The sequence below is a fragment of the Pseudochaenichthys georgianus genome, chromosome 6 (genome assembly GCF_902827115.2).
Source record: "Pseudochaenichthys georgianus chromosome 6, fPseGeo1.2, whole genome shotgun sequence".
Lineage (NCBI taxonomy): Eukaryota > Metazoa > Chordata > Actinopteri > Perciformes > Channichthyidae > Pseudochaenichthys > Pseudochaenichthys georgianus.
In genome coordinates this window covers 14,005,121-14,025,601 of record NC_047508.1, presented here as the reverse complement: position 1 = coordinate 14,025,601, position 20,481 = coordinate 14,005,121, and the positions used below count along the sequence as shown (strand labels likewise).

At 41.1% G+C, this 20,481-nt stretch overlaps 1 protein-coding gene across 1 annotated transcript in view; it reads left to right on the top strand.

Annotated features, from left to right (window-relative positions):
• Nucleotides 1–20,481, top strand: part of ccnd2a (cyclin D2, a) — a 180,618-nt gene that overhangs the window by 97,325 nt on the left and 62,812 nt on the right. Inside the window, exon 3 of the mRNA XM_034084713.2 lies at nucleotides 15,196–15,246. The gene's annotated coding sequence lies outside the window, so the exon portion shown is untranslated. The remainder of the gene's footprint in view (nucleotides 1–15,195; nucleotides 15,247–20,481) is intronic.

The following is a 20,481-nucleotide window of genomic DNA, read 5'->3' as shown; positions in this document are numbered from 1 at the left end:
GATTTTGAGTAGGAAATGTTACACATATCTGTGAGAGGAGAGTGTGTAACAGGGAACATTCGAGTCTGTCTAGCATGAACTTCAATATCCGGCCTGTCCAGTGATACTGCTGAGGCGCTGCACTTTGGCCATTAGTATTATTTTACATGGTTGATCTCAATGCCCGTCCCAACTGAGAAAATTGAGGGGATGACTGAGTGTTTTTGTCTATGCTTGCATGAGTGTGTAGGCGTTTATACGTAAAAAAGGGAAAGAGATGTGGTATTGTGCATGCTGTAGGTAGGTGGCAGACGGTATGTGCATGGAGATGGATGGGAACACCAGGCTTTGGGAAGCAGGAATGTCCGACAGAAAGACATTAAAGACATACGATATGACACCCCGCTGTGCTTCACCCTTCTCCCCACCTGCCCCGTGATATTAACTGCGGCCCTTCCAGGACCCCACATTCCCGAGAGCTCTCGGGTAAAGAAACACCAGGAACAGGCGTGTTACCCATAAAACACACGTTAACTGATGACTTGTTGTTCATGCTTTTCAAAAATGTCCCACAGACCCTTTATGGGTTTGCTTGCATGAGACTGGGAGGTTTTACTGATTCTTGAAACATTAATGAGTTAATCACGTCCAAGGAACCATCTAGAACTACACTCGGAGTGGGCAGACCTCCACCCAGGCATTCATTTGCTCATTGGATGGTCCAATGTCTTGGGTTGGTGTACGTTCTTTTGACTTTGGCTGGTTCATTAGCATGTTCAACCGTCACACGTGTATGCAGACTCTGCATTTAACCCATCCTAGTACAAGCAGCAATGGGGAGCTATTATACCGCAGTGGGATTGGCAGTGCGCAAGAGATGAACTGGCACCTCTCAAAGTACCTGTCCTCACTCCATACTTGGTCCGTTCTGGGACTTGAACCAGACATCCTAATCCACATTGGGAACACTTTGACAGCTCTTTATGAGATGTTGAAGTGAGGTTCTCATGACTTTCCTCGTTCAGGAAATCCTTTCCCAAATATATCCTCACACTTACAAGGAAACATATTTGTTTTTAGAACCTAATCTACTGAAACATGAACATAGAACATAAAACAAAACATAAAACACTACCATACATTAGCCAACTGTAAAACACAAAAGCGAAACAGCATTTGTGTGTTTGTGTGTAAATGCCATTCGCTCAAAAAGGTGTTGGGTTCCTTCTTAGCCCATGGTTCACCCTTCCACCAAGTTTCATTAAAATTGGGCCGGTTGTCCCTTCATAATGATGCTAACGGAAATACAGACAAATAGACGAATGATGACTTCCTGTATATCTCAACCAGTGTGTTTGAAATAGCAGTAACGTTTGCCTACCAATGTTTAGTAGATCCATTCAGGGCTGAAACATGAATGGAACATTTACTCTCTTTGAAGCGGTCCCGTTTAATATGTACAGCCCTTGATTCACGCTGCCATGGTGGATATGGAGTAAACACGCCACAGCAAACACTGATGTGAAAGAGTGCCAACGGAAATAACAGCATCTCTCCCTCCACCCCAGCTGATAAGATTAGGCCACCTTGTGCCGGTATCAACACTGCTCCTAATTGATAAGCTCCTGTCTCGTGCTTTGGAAGACCTAATTATGATATTCTTAATGTATTTATTTATGAAGAATGTTTCATTTAAAATACATGTTCATGTTAAGTTTTATATGAGCAATGTCCTGTGTCATCTAAATATGTTTTGCTTGTTGATCTTTACATATGTGATTTCAACACGTCATAGAAACCGCGACACCCACACCACGTTTTTTAAAATGATTGAATGTCAACTTTGCAGTCTTGGTTTCTCAAAAACGATAATCTCATAAATCCCCTTCACGCATGTCCCTGCTCATCATGCATAACACATTTCAAATGAGTGAAAATCAGGTTTCATTTTGAGTAATTTCATACAGAATAAATCATTTTGTAAATTTCCCCACCTACCTAGCCATAGCCCCACATGTGTTCACTTGTAGGAGTATAGCTAGCTTGTAGATTGTTTTTTAAATTAATATGAGAGTAGATGTAGAATTTAGGATTTTAATTCAGGCCATGTGGAAAGAAGATGTTGCTTCTTATTTAAACCATTCAAGTTAGGGAGAATACGGGTTTTTCTCTACAATTAAAAGTGAGTAGTAACCTGACAGTAATGCGGACAGTATTTACAGTAATTAAAAGTCAAAGAAAGAAATAAAGAAAGAAACCAAAGATACAGTTCCCATTCCATGCCCTAGTACTGAGTGTGAAGTAGTATTTTTCCCATGATACAATTGATTATGATTGTCAAAGTTCTCAAGCTTCTATGTATGGTATAATCTTAGTTTTCTCTCTGCTTTTTTCCTGTTTTGAATTTGGTAATTTTCACACTTTAACACCTCAATCTCTTCGTCTAAACCTTAATTAACATTAGCTGTTTTTTTCCGTGTGGTATACCCCTTCATGGCTGGCATACAAACAGACAAACAAATTCAAAATAATTAAAAAGTGCGGGTGGGTTGAGCTGATAATGACATAAGCCTAAATTCATATAAAATACAGGCATGAATTAAGCACTGAGATCACATTTTGAACGTATAGATATAACAATAGCTAAAAAAACTGAACTCCCTCATTATTATTAAATAATGTAACACACATTCTTAAGCCATATAAAGAATAATTCCAGAGATGTAGCTCACTCCATCCCATGCCTGTGGTGTGAGTGTGAGTGACGGCAGAGCAGCTGTTTCCTGGGGGCTGCACCTCTGTCTCTGCTGAGTGCCGCCGCTGGCCGAGCTGCACTTGTCCTGTCCGGCTGCCTGCATGCTCTGCTGCTTTCTGTTCTGCACAAACACTCATAGAGGGCGCTAGTAAGGCCGGCTTAGTGCAGCTGCTGGAAGGCACAGAGGAACACACTAGCTGCTGCTGCTGCTCAGGGCTGCAGCACATACACTAGGCGTACACATGAACTCAGCTTACAGTTCATAAGGTGTATCCTGTGTTGGAAGAAGTACTCACATCCTTTAAGTAAAAGTAAAATACTATGGACCTGAAAATGTTTATTTCAACTAAAAGTCCTGATTTTAAAATGTTACTTAAGTGAAAGTCCAAAAGTAGTAGCATCAAAATATACTTAAAGCAACAAATACTCCATACACAGTGGCCCATTTCATTATAATATAAAGTACAGAAGAAGCTAAATGTACTTCAAGTATCAAAAGTAAAAGTACTAATTATGCAGATCTTTTCACAGTATTTAATTATTATGGTTATTAAATTATTCTGTTTTTTACATGTAGAGCATTTTACTTTTGTAGTTGGTCAATGTGGACCACATGTAGATACTAGTACAGTATTGCATCATACCATATCAGCATATCATTTGTTTTCAGAAGTAACTAGGGTCAAATAAGTGTCGTGGAACGTATTATATTTCCCTTTGAAATGTAGTGGAGTAGAAGTATAATGTAGAATGAAATGGAAATACTCAAGTAAAGTACAAATATGTCAAAGAATTACTGAAATGTACTTGGTAACTTACACCACTGGTTAAGTCTCACTAACAATAATATTGTATAAGGCAACAGCACCTCAAACCGTTGCCTCTCACATTAAAAGTTGAACAAATAAACATTGAAAATAACTATTTTATTATATTTTGAACAATAGTGAGGTTAGAATTTATATAAAACATACATTTTACAGGAATCCAAAAGGAGGAATATTTTAATAACTATCTTTCTTCTAAAGATAAATAATTTTAACATGAACCATTATCCAAGCTGAGTTTATCAGAGGTTGGTGGAGAGCGGCGGCCCCTTCTCTGTGGAGACAGAACAATGCAATTGTTCTACAGCAAGACGCTTGTGCTCATGATGCAGCAGAAAGCCGTGCAGCATCAGGCTGAGTCAGAGCGAGAGTTGTCAGCTGTTCAGACCTGCAGCCGCCGCTCGCCACACCTCCATCTTCACCTATCATTTCACATCCTTCTTTTGCAAACCCAGAGAAACATCCTGTTTGCTGCCTGATGGAACGCTGTCAGTGTACCCCACATGTCTGCAGGCAGTTAGCGGCACAGCATGTTAGCGTATCTCTGCTGGCCCACCCTTTTGATTATGAGTCACAGCGAGTCAAACTGTGACTAAAGTGAAAGCAATGAAGTGGAAATGATTTGTCTAAATCTTATCAGTGTTAAGGGTGTTAACGTGTGCATATTTGACTTCACTTGCAACACTATTATCTTTTTCTCAGGAAATCAACCCTTAATATGTGTATTAGAAAGCTGGAAGACCTACCTTTACTTGGTTAGTGGAAATGTTTCTGGATCAGGGTTCAACAAAGATAGAGTTAGTCTTCTGAACTAGTGGCTTCTGTTAATCAGTGATACCGCCTTCTCCTTTCATGTACAGTAAATTGCCCATTAACAGTGGCCACACTGATTCCTAAGAATCGTTCCATCATTCCAAACATGGCAATTATCTACCAATCACATGGGAATCAGTCCCCCTCTTGTCATGTGGACTTATTTTGCCTGACAACAGTTCAAGTTGAGTCAGATCCCTCTGGGAGAGATGGAGAGTTATTCTTAAGAAGTTCAATCACAGGACCTTTTTCAAGTGGCTAAATGTAGAGAAAAACAGGCAAATACCTCCAAAATAGAAAATGCCGGTGGAATGTTTGGAGGCACGGGGAGGTGACGTGGGAATTAGCTGTAATGAGTGAAACAACGAATGCTGCTGCTGAGAGCCAGACAGTTCAATAGCACAAATGGAAAACTTGCAATGATTCCTCACTACCTGAGTTTGACAGTCGATCAATCATTAAAGCTACGGTATGCAGCTTTCTCACGTTAAAATAACAATAAAGGAAGATGTCAGACTTCAGCAGTCTGTGTCTGTGACCTTGTGTGACATGCTCTAATACGGCTTTGCATTGGCTTTCTATGTAGACTACTGTGGGCGGGGCCAATGTTGAGAAGGCGCCATAGCAACAATAGTAGCAGAAAGCAATAGGAGTATGAGAAAAAGGCATTCACACAAGTAGATCAACTTGTGTGTACTTTAAAACATTTTTAATTGTATACATTTTTTCTGATGGTTTATCTTGAATATGCAACTTTTTTTTTTCTGATTGACAATACATAAATACTAATGAGGCCATTCCATTGGCTAGCCAGTTATAAGGGAAATGTCTGTATCAAGTTAAAAATGGGTTCTGCAGCCTGATCAGTTTCTTGATTTGTTCTGTTATTTGATGCATTTCATTTGGTTTGTTATAAGGAAATGTAAAACAGCATTTCTGATGGGCTGGAACAGTCAAACAGGAGGTAGGTCAGAAATACAAACTCAAACTGAGCTTTTGAATTAAATAAATCAAAATGATCTGAGAGGAAGTTGGTACCAACAAAGCCTATCTTTAGACCTATACTTCCATACTGTTGTTATTCTGTTTGTTTGTTTGTTTGTTTGTTTGTTTGTTTGTTATGTTGTCGTAATAAGTAACATGTAGCTTGAACCAGCAGTCCCTGCAGCATCAGCTGATTCTGGCCATTTTGGTCTGTCTCTCTAAACTTCCCCTTTTTAAGTTAGCTTTTCGCCCAAACTTCCCTTCACGATCGTGAATGAGTGGAATTTGAAAGTAGAACTGAGCAAACCTCTGGTCCATTCATCATTGTGACACTCGCAGTCTGACTCGTTCCATGCAATGGATTTTCACTGAAAATAACCCTATATGGGTGGATGACTTTTTTGAATATTATGCGTGCCCCATAGCTGAGTTATTCAAAATGAAGGTACTGTTATAAAATAAACTTTGTCAAAACTCATATTGTCTAAAATCTTATGAAATAATATTTCAGCCTCAAAAATAACATTTCTGTATGAGACAAAAGGATTCCTCTTTGTGAGCTAATTTCAATAAGAAAACAGTCATATGTACATGTATGCATGACTACCTTTATGTGTGTTCATCCATTATATCCGTGAGCTTATTCTGTGTATTAAACACTGAGCTTGTTCCCAAAAGGGACCACGCTCCCAGGTGTCTCGACACCATAGTGCCCTCTCACTCTTATTTGCGTACACAGATGTTTAAGCTTCCACCTTCTGTATACATACTGCAGTTTGGGAAAATCCCCTAAGCCCCACTGTAACCATACGAGCTAACATTTAAAAAAAAGTGTTTGAGAGGTTTTTTTTAGAGAAGTGAACATTTGACTATTTTCTTGCTGCAGTTTTGAAGTTATTTAGTCGAGGAAGCATACATGTATCTGTGGATGTGTGTTGTGTGTGTGGATGTTATGAATGAGCTACAGCTGCACAGCCCACCGGTCAGGAGAGCTAATGAATGAAGTGGAAATTATTAAAATAAACTGCTGGGTGATGCAGCTTCATGTATGCGCCTGGCCTCCATATCTCCCCATCGATGTCGTCCTCACACATCTGGCTTTACAAAGAAGCACACCCTGTTGATGCAACGGACACAAATATTTAAAACACCAAAAGGTCATCAAGTTTGAGCGTTCACTTAGAAGCAACTCCCACGAGATTATGAAATGATACTTACATTGAATGAAACAAGCTTTGCATAAGACTAGAACAGTGGAGTGGAGTGGTGATAGCGACAGATGGACAGAGATGGGGAGGTGACACAGAGAGAGAGAGAGGGGGGGGGGGGGATGGGGATGGATGGACAGACGGAGAGAGAGAGGAAGAAGAAGAAGGGCAGCGATAAGGACAAAGACATCAGTCACGTTTAGGGGGGTTTCCCTCCTCCCCTCGGCGAGTGGACCTTGATCCAAGCCACACAGACTCTACTGTGTCATGGTGTGTGTGGCCCTGTGTCTGTGTGGGCCTGCAAGTGGTGACTGGACAAATCATGACTCAGCAGAAATACAGCCACATAGAGTAGAATGGAGCCCAGCTTCATTGTTGAAGCAGGTTTTCTGTGGATTCACATTCAGAAAACAATGCATGTGGGGCTTTTCACAGAAGGGTTCTTCCTTTACAGTATCACCGTATATGAAACCTGTAGGGAAAATGTTATTTAAATTACAGAAACACTATGACAGAACCTCGAAAGTAAGCTTATATAACGTTTGTTGAACTGTAAGTGCAGTTACGACACATATATGTATAGCCTATATGCAAGACATTTGACCTCTTCTCAGCTAAAACCATTCTGAGTCACTCTAATGGTTACTATTAGAAACACATCTGTAAAACTGAGCTTCTCTACAAAGAATCATGTTAAATTAACCACTTGTATTTATCAGCATTTTGCTTAAAGGTTACCTGGAAACAAGTCAATCACGATGAAAAAAGCATAACAATTGACAAAGTCTACAAAGAGCAAAACAACCGAACTAATTGACTAAAAAGAGGACAACCCTTTCAAATAAAGTGCAAAGGGAAAAATGTCAACAAACACGTTCAGCAGTTTCACTTACACACCAGGACCCTTTCTTATTTCTCTAATTTCCCCTCCTCGACTCCTCGACTCCTCGACTCCTCGACTCCTCGACTCCTCGACTCCTCGGTCCTCCGGTAGTGACCCGGAAATGGATTTCAGCGCGCCATGTTGAAGGACTTCTCATTTCTCTAAATGCACTTCGAGGACCGAGGATCGAGCGTCGAGGAGGCTCTCTGGAGGAGCTCTAACCGAGGAGACACTGATGGGTCCTCCACGGCTCCTTCGTGGATGTATTTCCAGCTACAGTGATGTTTAAAAGAGTTGTGACGCACGGCCGGACTGATCTCAGCCAATGACAGCTCTGCATGCATCCCCTGGATATTATTTTATTAACTGCTTTCATCGCGACGCAATGTTTACAGTGAGAACAGCTGTGAGGTCCGTGCAGAAAGCAGAGCTGTGTGTGTGTGTGTGTGTGTGTGTGTGTGTGTGTGTGTGTGTGTGTGTGTGTGTGTGTGTGTGTGTGTGTGTGTGTGTGTGTGTGTGTGTGTGTGTGTGTGTGTGTGTGTGTGTGTGTGTGTGTGTGTGTGTGTGTGTGTGTGTGTGTGTGTGTGTGTGTGTGTGTGTGTGTGTGTGTGTGTGTGTGTGTGTCCTCAACAATGGAATTATGATCAGTAGAAATGGCCATGTCATGGGACCTTTAAATAAACGTTGACATGTATACAGTAGGTTAAGACATAAAGCAGCAGTATATCACGTTATTCAGATTAGCTCTCTAAAAACACATGTATAATCATAATAGTAACTCAGTAACTCAATATATGCGATTGGAAATGGGCCACAACGTTTTACTTTGAGTACTTTAGGTATCCTCCAGATGTCGATACTTTTGTACTTTTCCTCAAGTAAGATTTTGAAAAAGGACTTTCACTTATAGAAAAATACTTTTAGTATTGCTACTTTTAATTAAGTTACAAATCTGAGTAACTGTGTGACCATTGCCCCAGAGAGAGTATATATTGGATGCAATGTATAGCTTATAAATATAACTTTGTATTCCTGAGAGAAAGAACGTGTTATCATCTTTGTTCGAAAGTGACATGCTGGAGTCTTGAAACTTCTTCACAAAGGATTGAGTAACGCACTTCCTTGTTTGGTTTCAATGGCAAACGTTGTGTTTGTTGATAATGAATCACTTCCTGCGAAATAAGAAAATGGTATCCCCCAACATCAGCAATATAAGATGTTTTGGGTAACACAGCTGATTCTCTCTAACAAATAGAGCCTCAGTCCACCTGTGGAGTACTGTTACGGGTCGGTCCATTTCCTGCTGATAAAGTGAGTGGTCATGTTGTGTAAGTAGCACAGTTGAGATGGCTTTAAAGTACACATCATCATACACACGCATGTCATTTAACAATGTTCTCCTAAACACACACATTCAAACAACGATTGTATGTGTGTAACTCACACGTGTGCTTTCCTGGAACCCTGTGTGTGTGTGAAACACTTGCACTTTCAGTTCCTGTTTAGGGAGGTCCTCTGGTTCTGGCAAACAGTGTCTGGTCTTATCTCTTGTGTTTTATGTTCCTAGCGAGCCGGGGGCACAAGCAGCCCTTTGTGGCCAAGAGGTGGCTGGTCTCTCTCCAGAGCGACCAATGCAGCTGTTCACCACTGTTGGACATATACATGTGTGTGCGTGCGTGCCTGTGTGTGTGCGGATACATGTGTGTACTGTATGTGGGCCTGTTTGCATGTATCTCAGGATTTGTAAGTGTGGTTGTAGGCGGTTATTTGGTGTGTGTATGTAGGTTATGCATATACAGTTTATGTTTTTGCAAATGTCTACATCTTTAAAATGTTTTTTTTTTATTTACCTCTCAATCTACCGTTACATTGTCTTTCATTTCAGTATGAGTAGGCCTGTATGTCCAATTGTGTCATCATCCAGCCGCTCTTCCTTTCCTCCACCTGAACCCCGGTGTCACCTCCGATCCCTTCAGTGGAGGGTCACCGCTCGGTAACACAAAGTGTATTGTGTGTGTGTGACCCATTAAGAAGTCCTAAAAGGAGCCATTGGCGAAGCCAGCACAAAGCCACGTGCTGTGCCGGCAGCTGAGTGTGGAGAGGGTAAGAATGTGGCCCCCAGACTCAGCTTCTGGTTATTCAGTGTGAGAGAGAGACAGAGGGAAAGGAACATGGGGCATGCTTTGGGCATTAATGATACGTTGAGTCTGAATTATAACCTCTGATCGAAAGAAAAAATGTAGTTTCTAAGAATTCTTCAGATTTCAATTACAGCTCTATTTTCTTTTATTTCCCATTTCAGCATATATTTGATGTAAAAGCGTTCCCGTGAAGTGATCCCATTGATGTTATGATCTTCTTAAAGTGGCAATAGAATAGTTGTTCTCGCTTTATTATATGTTCAATAAATGTTGATTGCACAATATTGCTTCCCTACAAGCCCCCTTTTATTATGTAGTTCTCTCCGGGGAAATGAAGACTGGATTTACAGCATAAAGCTGTGGAGAAAAAATATGCAAATGTTACTAATGTTGTCAAACTCTAATTTGCATATTGTCGACAAAGATTATTGGTTGTGTTAAAGTTTGGCAAGGGGGGGGCAACTGCACCAAAAGAGAACTCTGATACTCGGGGCATAATTGGGAAATTAAACCAATATAGTCATGCTTTCTCCTTGATGGTGCAAAAAAGTCACTACATTTGTCTGAAGTTATAGGTAAAAGTTATCTTTTGACACTTTCAATTTATATTTGAGGTAGATGGGTTGATTGTTAAAGATTGAAAAAGAAAAATGTCCACCAGACATGATAAAGTTGTATTGCCTCCTGTGTAGACTTCCAATAACAAACTGTAGGGTGTGGAGTGTGGATGTTATAGATGGGTGGTTTAGCTTGACTCAACCATCTTGACTGGGCGGCTTTGTTCTCATCCCAACTCCTGTCAATGTTGTCACTTCCAATTCAACCAGTACACCTTTCCTTCACCCTTAACTGCTCTCAGGTGTTCAAATGGTTATCTCAAACAATCGTTTTTTATGAGCTGCTGGTATAACTGACATTTTGTCATTCAAGCTTTACATATGTATTTATAAGGGTTTAAGTTAAAACAACTAAAATTGCATTAGTAAAACATGAAGCTACCGTAACGCAAGTGATTCAAAGCGAACAGCCATGATAGTGCAGCTCCAAGTCAATGTATCTACTCTTTGGATTGATGGCACTTCCTACTTAGTCAGTTGGATATAATACATTAAGTGAAGACTCAATTCAGGCCAGCTCCATGCACACATGGCAAGTCCAAAAGCTTTTAGCAGTACAAGATTTTCTAGTTTTTTTCCCCAGGTAACCTTCTTTAGCTTGGCGTCCTCTACTGTTTTGTTTACTACCGTTAGCGCCCGTTGCCAAAATCATGACAGCCGGGGGCGGGCTGGATAAGTAGGCTTAACAAATAAATAAATAAAGGATTTCAGTTGAAACCGAGGAAGGTGAGATGAGTAACTGAAGACAAGTATCCCAAAGATAGGGAAAAGTTGTAGAAAATAGGAAAAACATCTTGAGCAACAGGAAAGGTCTGCAGTGTCTTTGCTTCTTCGAGTTAACCTCCTCTTAAGGGTATCTTCCCTAGCCTCAGGGAGAGAGTGAACCATAACCAACAAGACACATTTGTTGTCCTTTGGGGGGGGGGGGGAAACCGTTGAGATTCTTTGACTGGTAAAAACATGCTGCTTCCACCACAGCCGCCACCATCCATCTTGTTCCCTTCCATTTGAAATGCATGGTCCGAGTTGACCTCTCACCTCCACAGCCGTGTCACTTCCTCCCTCCAGCGGCGTCCAGGAGGAGGGGGCAGACGGGTCACAGGGGTCAGCAGGTTGAGCTGTCAGCACAGGTTTCGCGTCTTAAGTGGGACATGTGAAGGATTGTGGTGGGACACACAGAGACTGCAGGACACAATGTGGGGTCCCAGCAGATCTGATGTATCACTTGTATCGCTGTGAACCCCTTTTCCTCCATCACATCTTCAATATCTTTCACTGGCAGCCTTTATGTGAACGGGTAAGCTCACTTTAGCAGCTCAACTGCCGCTTACCGTGGAATGCTGACATCATTAAGCAACTATTTGAGTGCTTTCCTTATCAAACCACTATCAGTAGAATCTGAATAATGTTGGTCAATTTTGAAGAAGCCATATTGTGCTATAATGTTCTGGTTTTTACGTGTAGTGTGTTCCTCTACTGGGACATGTCTCCATGCTTGTATGTTCAAAAAGATCTTTATTTTCTCATACTGCCTGCGCTGCAGCACCTCTTTTCACCCTCTGTCTGAAACCAGAGTCTGCTCTGATTGGTTAGCTTGCCGGTTCAATTGTCCATCCATTACAACAACATGATTGATGAAGTCATTAAAACATATTTTGCAAATTGATTTAGCTCATTTGACCACTGCACCTAACAGCAACATATCCTGTGCTCTAGATCTGTTATGGTGAGGGTACGGCTGCTGGAACCAAGCGCATTACAAAGACAGGGCAGGCAGATATAGGAAAATAAACAAAAGGCGAGCTTTTATTTAAAAAGCTGATACAAAAAGAGGGACCAGACCAGGTAACGTAAAAACCATAAAACAAAGAAAAAGTACCAACCAGAGGACACAAGGAACAGGAGCAGAAACGCGGACAGGGACAGGGAGGAAACATAGACGAAGATCGCACACAGAACATAAGGGAAGGCGGACCTAAATACCCACAAGATAATCACAGAGACAAGACACAGCTGGAGAGGGGAGGTGCAACACATGGGCAGCAGGTGAACACACAGGAGGGAAAACACAGGAAGTCAAACCAGAAGGGAGCAAGGAGGAAAATATATTTCAAAATAAAACTGGTAACTATCATCAAAAACCCGTAATCATGGCACTTTAATGTCCCAACTGTATTCTATCACTCCTTATTCATCATTAGTAGTAGTGAAAATACTGGTAATAGTAGTACTCTTAACATGTGTAGTACATAAAGCCTCCGGCCATTAAGGTCACCTGTGCAGAGGCTTAAAAAGCAACTAGAAAGCATGCTAACATGTAGAAGACTTCCAGGCTCTTCGCAGCAGTATACAGTATGCAGTGTTTTTAACAAGTGCATGGCTCACTGGATTTGGGTAGGGTACGTGTAGGGTGGCTCGGAATAGATATGACTTGTTTTGTATCTTTATCAGCTCCACAGATGTTTAATAGACGCTCTCAGTGTGAAGTCAAAGAACAAATTATGCGTACCTGCTTAAACAGGACAGGAATTCATGTCTTTGTCCCATTAAGTGCCTGCAGCTCTTTCCCTTCGTCACCTTCCTCTCTCCTCTGTTTTCTTCCTGGTTATCTATTATTTATTTTATTTTTCTCCTCCATGTGTGATCATCTGAAACATCTCTGTCAACATTGTGTTGTGTGATTGTATGTTTTCATGCATAAGTGTGAACTCTACGAAGGAACATCTGCCTGGTGATGCTGGCGAGGGGGAATTCTTAACAGGCCTCAAATAAACAGCCTGACAAAGAGAATTGGGGAGGGCACTGAAATCTACCAATCCACTGATTGTCCTTTCACTTAACCTGGGGGTGAAAAGATAGGTGAACCTCCTTGAACAAGCGCTGGGGAGACCAAAGAGTTGACTGGAAGTGACTCGCAGTCTGTAGTTGGGTGGCGACGGGACGGGCTGTTTGCTCAGGCTTTGGATCGACTCACAAATCAAAGTGTGTGTCAGAAAGGAGAGATTAGGGAGCCAGAGTGAGGCTGGGATTCTACCTGCTCCCTTGTCTCTTTGTCGTCACCCACCTGGATGAATTATTATAACATTGTGTAACACACCCAAACAGACGCACACAGAAACGAGCTAATACCCTGATAAAAAGCAGCTGTTTATCCACTGCTTCTGAACTGAATATGGGCTGTTTGAAGCGCTAATGAGTGTGGCATTGTGGGAGATTCCCCTTTCATTGAAGCATTTCCGTGCTCTCGGTGTGGCCCATCCCAGCAGCTGCTGTCATCTCAGGACACAACACAGGCTTTTAAGCTGTTAATACACTGTTAGCGCACTCATGCATGCTGATAGGGGCAGAGAGGAATAAGGAGAATACGCAAAAACAATGACCGAGTTCTAAAGAGAAAGAGGAAGGTGCAGCTCTTTGGCACTTTCATCAACTGTTATAAATATTATCCGATGCCATCAAACTGGTTTGGATAGAGATACAGGACAAACAGTTGATCCAGGTTTCCTGTGACTTGAACACTGGTGAGGTTTGTCTGTGTGTTCATCAGGAAGCGGGTAACCGATGTGCTGTGCCAGGAGCTCAGGTTTCAAAGACCAGGATGGATAATAGGAGACGTTTAAAAAGCCACCTCAGACAATGCCGGATCTTAAGTCCTGGATGTCTTGCTCATCATTCAGCTGATCCCATTTCCTGACTTCTGAAGATTGAGGGATCTAACTCAAACCTCGCTGCTTTCCACCTGCTTTGTGTTCCCACTGTATTCACTCTGTTTGGAAAACAAAAGGGAAAATATGTGTTTTGACAACTTCACATTTCACTGCCTTTTTATGCCACAGCTTCCCCGCCTCCCGTGCTCCATCACCGCTTCACTCGTCTCCCACTCTTTATGTTCCCCCTAGGTGAATTTAACCTTATCTTCCTTTAAAGCTAAGCTCCGGGAGAGAAGGGTGGGGCCTTACCTTTCGGAAGTCAAGCTAGCATTCTGACCCGCCGTGCTGAAAGGCCCTCAGGCTTCACTGCATCGCTCTCATAAGAGGATCTCTATGAGGAAAGCAGGAGATTACACCCGATAGGAAGGAGACTTAGCATTAAGTCAATTGGCTCCTTTGTGGAATAATCTGCTCCCCTCATCCAAATCATTGTGATGAGTGATAAGGCCTCAAGTGCGTATGAGAGGAGGGGAAGAAATAGCAGTTATTTATTAACTCAGCTTCTTTTCTCATGTTACATGAAACCACTGCTATGAGATCTGGTTTCATGTGACGGGCACACTTCTGTTTTATTGTAATTTAATTCAAGAATTATTAAAGGGGACATATTATAATTGGTTGGGGTTTCCCTTTCTTGTAGTGTGTAATAAAGGGTTGTGTGTATGTAAATGCTCTCAAAGCCTAAAACATAGTGGCATGACTATGCTACACTTGTGCTTCTATTAGCACTCCAACACATTGTACGTGATAGGCTAAGGGGCGGGACATCTCTAAGCGGTTGACCACAACAGAGCCGGCCAGCTAACCAATCAGAGCAGACTGGGCTCTGGTTTCAGACAGAGGGTGAAAAGAGGTGCTGCAGCACAGGCAGTATGAGAACATTAAAGAGCTTTTTGAACATTGAAGCATCACAGTAGAGGCACAAAACATGAAACTCTATAATAGCATAATAGGGCGCCCTTTAAAACAATTTGTTTAGTTTACCAGTGGTTAAAATGTCACACCCACTTAAACTGTAAAATGACTACAGTGACAAAGTATCATATCTTAGACACATTAAAGACTTCATTTCACAACAACCAAATTGTGTCAGGGCTTATTTCATCTGATTCTCAGAACTTACCCATTCGTTGTCATGGTATTCAAATGATGACAACTTACAGAACTCTGTGCCTGCGGTGCTTCTCTGTGTTACCTGCAAATGTCGTTATCTAAAATCATTCACCCTCCTTATCACTGTGACTGTCTTCATACTTGACTGCATATTGTGTCTTCTAGGAATGGCATCAGTGGGATTTGCTCAGAACTAGCCTCAGGAGGTGATCTCAGGTAAGACTTGTTCTTTTCTTCTCTTTGCCTACGTGAGCTACTGATTCATGTGAGCAACATCTCGTCCATGCGTCCTATTTCTGTGTTTGAACTTGCTCTCAAGCCAAACTTGCCTGAATGATCCTATTTTGAATGGTTCACAATCTGTTTACACATTACATGTCAAATAGCCCTGGGCTGTGTGTAAGACAATGTGTCCTGCATGTCCTGAAACATGAGATACAGATGACACTGTGACTTGACAGAGGAAAGAGGAAACAATCAATTAGGTGTTAAGGAAATGCTCCGAGAAGCTGGTATAGGTCGTGTTTGTGAATGCTCCTGCTATCCTCAGATGCCATCTCTGTTAACAATAGAGTGCTGCTGGGCTTGTAGTTTTGTTTTGATTTAAACCAGTTTCGCTTGCTTGTCTGTCGGTCGCAGGAGCTTTAAAAAGCTTTCTTCTGCCTGTTTATCTTCTTCTGTCATGCTTGTTTTAAAAAAAAAAACACACGTTATAAGTAAGTGGAAATTGTGGTTCATTACTGATCTTACTTGAAAGTTATTGTCGCTGGGATTACCCGGCCTGTGCTGATGTTGTTTGTGTAGTTACTTCACTTATGTCATATTAGGGTTTGTCAAGTTCATGGCTGGTGTTGTTTATTCTCACACTTGCTGGAGGTGTATAAATCCCTAATAATAGGAAATAAAAGTAGCTTTCAGCAAGGTAAAGGTCAGCAGTGATCTATTATTGACCTTGTTACTGTCATTTTCAGTATCACAATGATATGATACCAGTACCGTGTCTTTCTCTGCCATCGAAAGCACGCAGACATGGATTCCTGTAAATGTGTAGGTGCTTTCGCTGCCTCTATCATTTTGCACACAATGATCGAATTGTTTTTTAAATTGCTAATCAAATGTATTATGTCGCGAGAATGTATAACACATTGTTCATCATAGGATAGAAGTGTAGAGATTGAATCGATAAGGTAATTTGGTATTATACAGTTAGGTATGCTACTCTTGCTATTACACAATGACACCTGGCTAACAGTTTTGACTAAACAGTGGATGTGTGTAAAGTTGTGACTGTAGATTTATTGTGGTGCATGCCCTGACTACAATTATAGATACACAAAAATGTTCTGAAGGAACATTTATGAATGTTTCTTTTATTACTTGCCATCTGCAATCAGTGTCTGCAATTATGTCTTTGTCACAAGTCCAAACTAGTCATAAAAAAACTAGATTGCTTCAAGCACACAAATTCAAAAAGAATGGATCATTGAAGAAACAGAAATAATTGAGTTTGAAAAGGCTGCTTTGAGACCGCAAAATAAATCATGACACAATACACTGAAACATGTGTGACAGTAGAATTAAGCTTAATGGCACTTAAAAAGAAGAAGAATAGAAAAGAAAAGGAAGGAAAAAGTGATACAAAAGTATTATTGTTGTCGTCTTTCTTTGTCCATGCTTTAGAGTTTCAACATGTTGTCTAAGCAATATTTGTTCCAATGGGTTGAAAGTGGCAGGACACATTTGTATGTTAAGTAAGTCTTAAAGTTGTGTAACTTTTGTATGCCCCATTGTATGTTATAATTATGAAATAGTTTGCATCCCCTGCAAGTGTTGTTCCCTGTTGAGTTGCTAGCATCTTTCTACAGATGATGGACATGCTTATCCATAGAATGTATACATGTGACATCACCCATACTATATGTTTCTGAAGCTGTAGACAGGGTGAAAAGTTAGGACGATTCTAAGGGCCAGTGACTGACAGGGGCCCCGAAATGTTTTAGCACATTAAGAAAAAATGTGTAAGTAACCTTTCATCAATCATCAACAATTAACATTAACATAACGTTACATTGATAATGTACTCACTAAACTTACGATTCATTTCACTTTTTTTCTTCCACAAGTTAATTATCCAAAGCCTCTGTACACCCCCCTCTATTTACATGTAATGGTTTGGTCCTGCCTCCAAACGCTGTGCGGCACCGCACTTTCTGGCAGAGAGTGAGAGAGAGCATGTGATGTGAGGAGGGATGCTAGTACTTACGTGTGTATGATGTCTCAACGACTCACAAAGTCAGCCTTTCATAAAAGAAAAGAAAGGAGAGAAAGACAAGAGAGAGGGACTAAAGGGCGACATTATGTCACCCAGTTTTTCAAGAGAAAAGGTGGGTGTGGTCCATGAGTGGTGGAAATTAGTCTGTTAGCTAAGCTTAGTCCATTGTAAATAATAATTGTAATGTTTTGCTGACATTAAGTACTGTTAATATCTTCACATAAAATGCTGAGGTTTTTCATTTCACTCCTCTTTTAGCTGACATTTAATAAATGCAGGTACATTTTTAGCAGCTATTCATACTAAACCAGTTGTCCCTCCCCCTGGTGCCAGGACCAACAGATCCATCTCTAGGCTCAGCATCCCTGTCCCCCCATAATGCTTTGCAGTCTTGCCATGCTGTCCATTGAAAGCCAGTTGGCTAGAAAGCTGGACTTCAAGGACTTGATCAGTGACTTTGCCTGTAAGAAGGCTGGGCTCTTGGTGAGTAAGGCTGAGCCAGGGCTCGTAATAACTGTTAAAGGGCAAGGCTATGGTAACGATATTGGATCACTACACAGAAGATGCATGATGAGAAAAAGACAGAACAGGTAATAGGCTCTGATTTAGCGCCACCATCAGGCCTTTTCACTTCCATTTCCGTTTTGTTGTCCGTTTACACTTTAATACCCGCTTATTTTGTAGTTTGTATATTTAATTAAAAGATCTGCTGCTTATGTTATTTTTTTTGTTACAGCATTTTATAAATGATAATATTGGTGTTAATGTTCACTTTATTTTAATTTAAGAGGTCATGTATATTTAAGTTATATTTATTTTGATTTATGAATGTTCCATTCAAAAATATAATTAAAAAGGCATGTACACCATAAAAGATGACTATTGAGGTCTATTGTCAGGAATGTTAGTGTTATATAAAATAGTGAATTCTACTGCAGTAGAATTTGCAGTCTGCACAGTGTTATATTTTCACCGCTCAGTGTCAGTAAATATTGTGCAGTTAGTATTGGACTACAAGATAGATGCAAGCCTGTACAGGTAGAGTTATTTAAAGCATACATGAGTCGGTTGGGTTCTGGAGGTGTGTTTACAGCAACTGTGCTTGGTTGGCGTGGCCTGTGCCTGGTGGTGGGGCCCAATGTGATATATTTTCATGGGGCTCAAAATCCCTGGTGGCGCCCCTGGCTGTAGAGACTACACCCACTTGTCATTGAAAGCAGCCACCCCCTTAATTAAACTTTAATTTTAACCCTGTATGTAATTTAAATGTCCAATATAAAAAAAAAATCACCACTCTCATGAATGGGATAATTAGCTACACAAAACAGTTTTTTATACCGGCAACACCTGTTGATTTCTTCTGTGTTGGGCTTTTTAACATGGGGGTCTATGTGGATTGAATCACTTTTGGAGCCATGTGGCCATCCGAGGAACTGCAGTGTTTGCTACATCCGCATATACCCTTCATTTTACATCACCAGAGGTTGCCACTTAGGGGTTGGGTTGATAAGTGATTATCAAAAGACAAGCTCGCTTTTCATAAACTTGCACCCTAATTGGAAAAGTCTTGATTGTCGTCACTCATTTCACACCAGACTTTACCATACACTTCCCTAGCGCTAATTGGCCGCAGTCTTCTGAAGTAAAGGAAATGCATACAGTGTAGTCCAGTGTGATAGAGCATTCCTGGGGCAAGTGGCTGCTCTCAGCGTGACTCGACACTTTTGACATGTGGTTGGCTGTGCAGCAGCAGAACACTTGTGTTCACAACGTTTGCCTGTTAGGATTAGCGCTGTGCAGCTGCTCCACTCCTCACAGCTCACCAAAACCGGGACTATCAGGACAGAGGTGGATCTCACTGGACCTCTTGCACCAACTTCCACAAATCACACTCATTTGCAAACATTGTGTGGACTTATTCTCAAAGGCAAGTGTAACGCAAGTTCTACACGCAGATTACATTAAACGCACAAGATATTCATAGAACTTCATGATTCACCATTGCTGAATTGCTTCATCAACTCATATGCCTATAAAATGCAATTATCTTAACAGAATTAGGCCTTGTGTTAAGTTATTTAGTTATAACTTAACTTAACTTTGTATCGCTGTTTGAGTGGGTTACTGTAGGTGATCAATGAGACCCTGTCTTCTAGGTTAGGCCCTTGTTTTTCTTCATGTTCTAGAGCCAACCAGAGGAAACATCTGCCTATGCTGTTCTAACTGCTCCAGATCCACACACACACACACACACACACACACACACACACACACACACACACACACACACACACACACACAGATGCTGCCTGTCTTCCTCTCATCCTCATCCTGTCACAACCACTGTGCAGTTTGTCCTCCCCATCAGGACCTGCTCTGACAGCTGCTCTGGCATCCACATCTATAAGTCCCATTCACCCAATCAACCAACAAATACAACAGGTGATATTATGTTGTAGCAGCACGATAACTACATAACCTATGAGGGAGAATTTAGAAACTGCATGCTGTAGAGTCTGGGGACACAAATTATACTGAAAAAGCCCTAAAAAAGCACAGATCTAAGCCAAGGCCATTTCCATAAGTGACAAATAATGAGTGTGCCCTGTGATTCGGATCAGCTCCAACATTTAATGGGTTCTTCCTTGGATCATGCTTCAGCCTTTTACCAACTTACTTTTAAAGCAAGTCTTCCTAACTGAAATATATACAGTTGCAAGAAAAAGTATGTGAACCCTTTGGAATTACCTGGATTTCTGCATAAGTTGGTCATAAAATGTGTTCTGATCTTCATCTAAGTCACAACAATAGACACACACAGTCTGCTTAAACTAATACCACACAAACAATTATATGTTTTCATGTTTTTATTGAACACACCATGTAAACATTCACAGTGCAGGGTGGAAGAAGTATGTGAACCCCGAGGCTAAAGACTTCTTCAAGAGCTAATTGGAGTCAGGGGTCAGCCAACCTGGAGTCCAATCAATGAGACGAGATTGGAGGTGTTGGTTGAAGCTGCCCTGCCCTGTAAAAAATACACACCAGTTTTGAATTAGCTATTCTTAAGAAGCATTGCCAGATGTGAACCATGCCTCGCTCAGAAGAGCTCTCAGAAGACCTACCATTAAGAATTGTTGACTTGCATAAAGCTGGAAAGGGTTACAAAAGTATCTCTG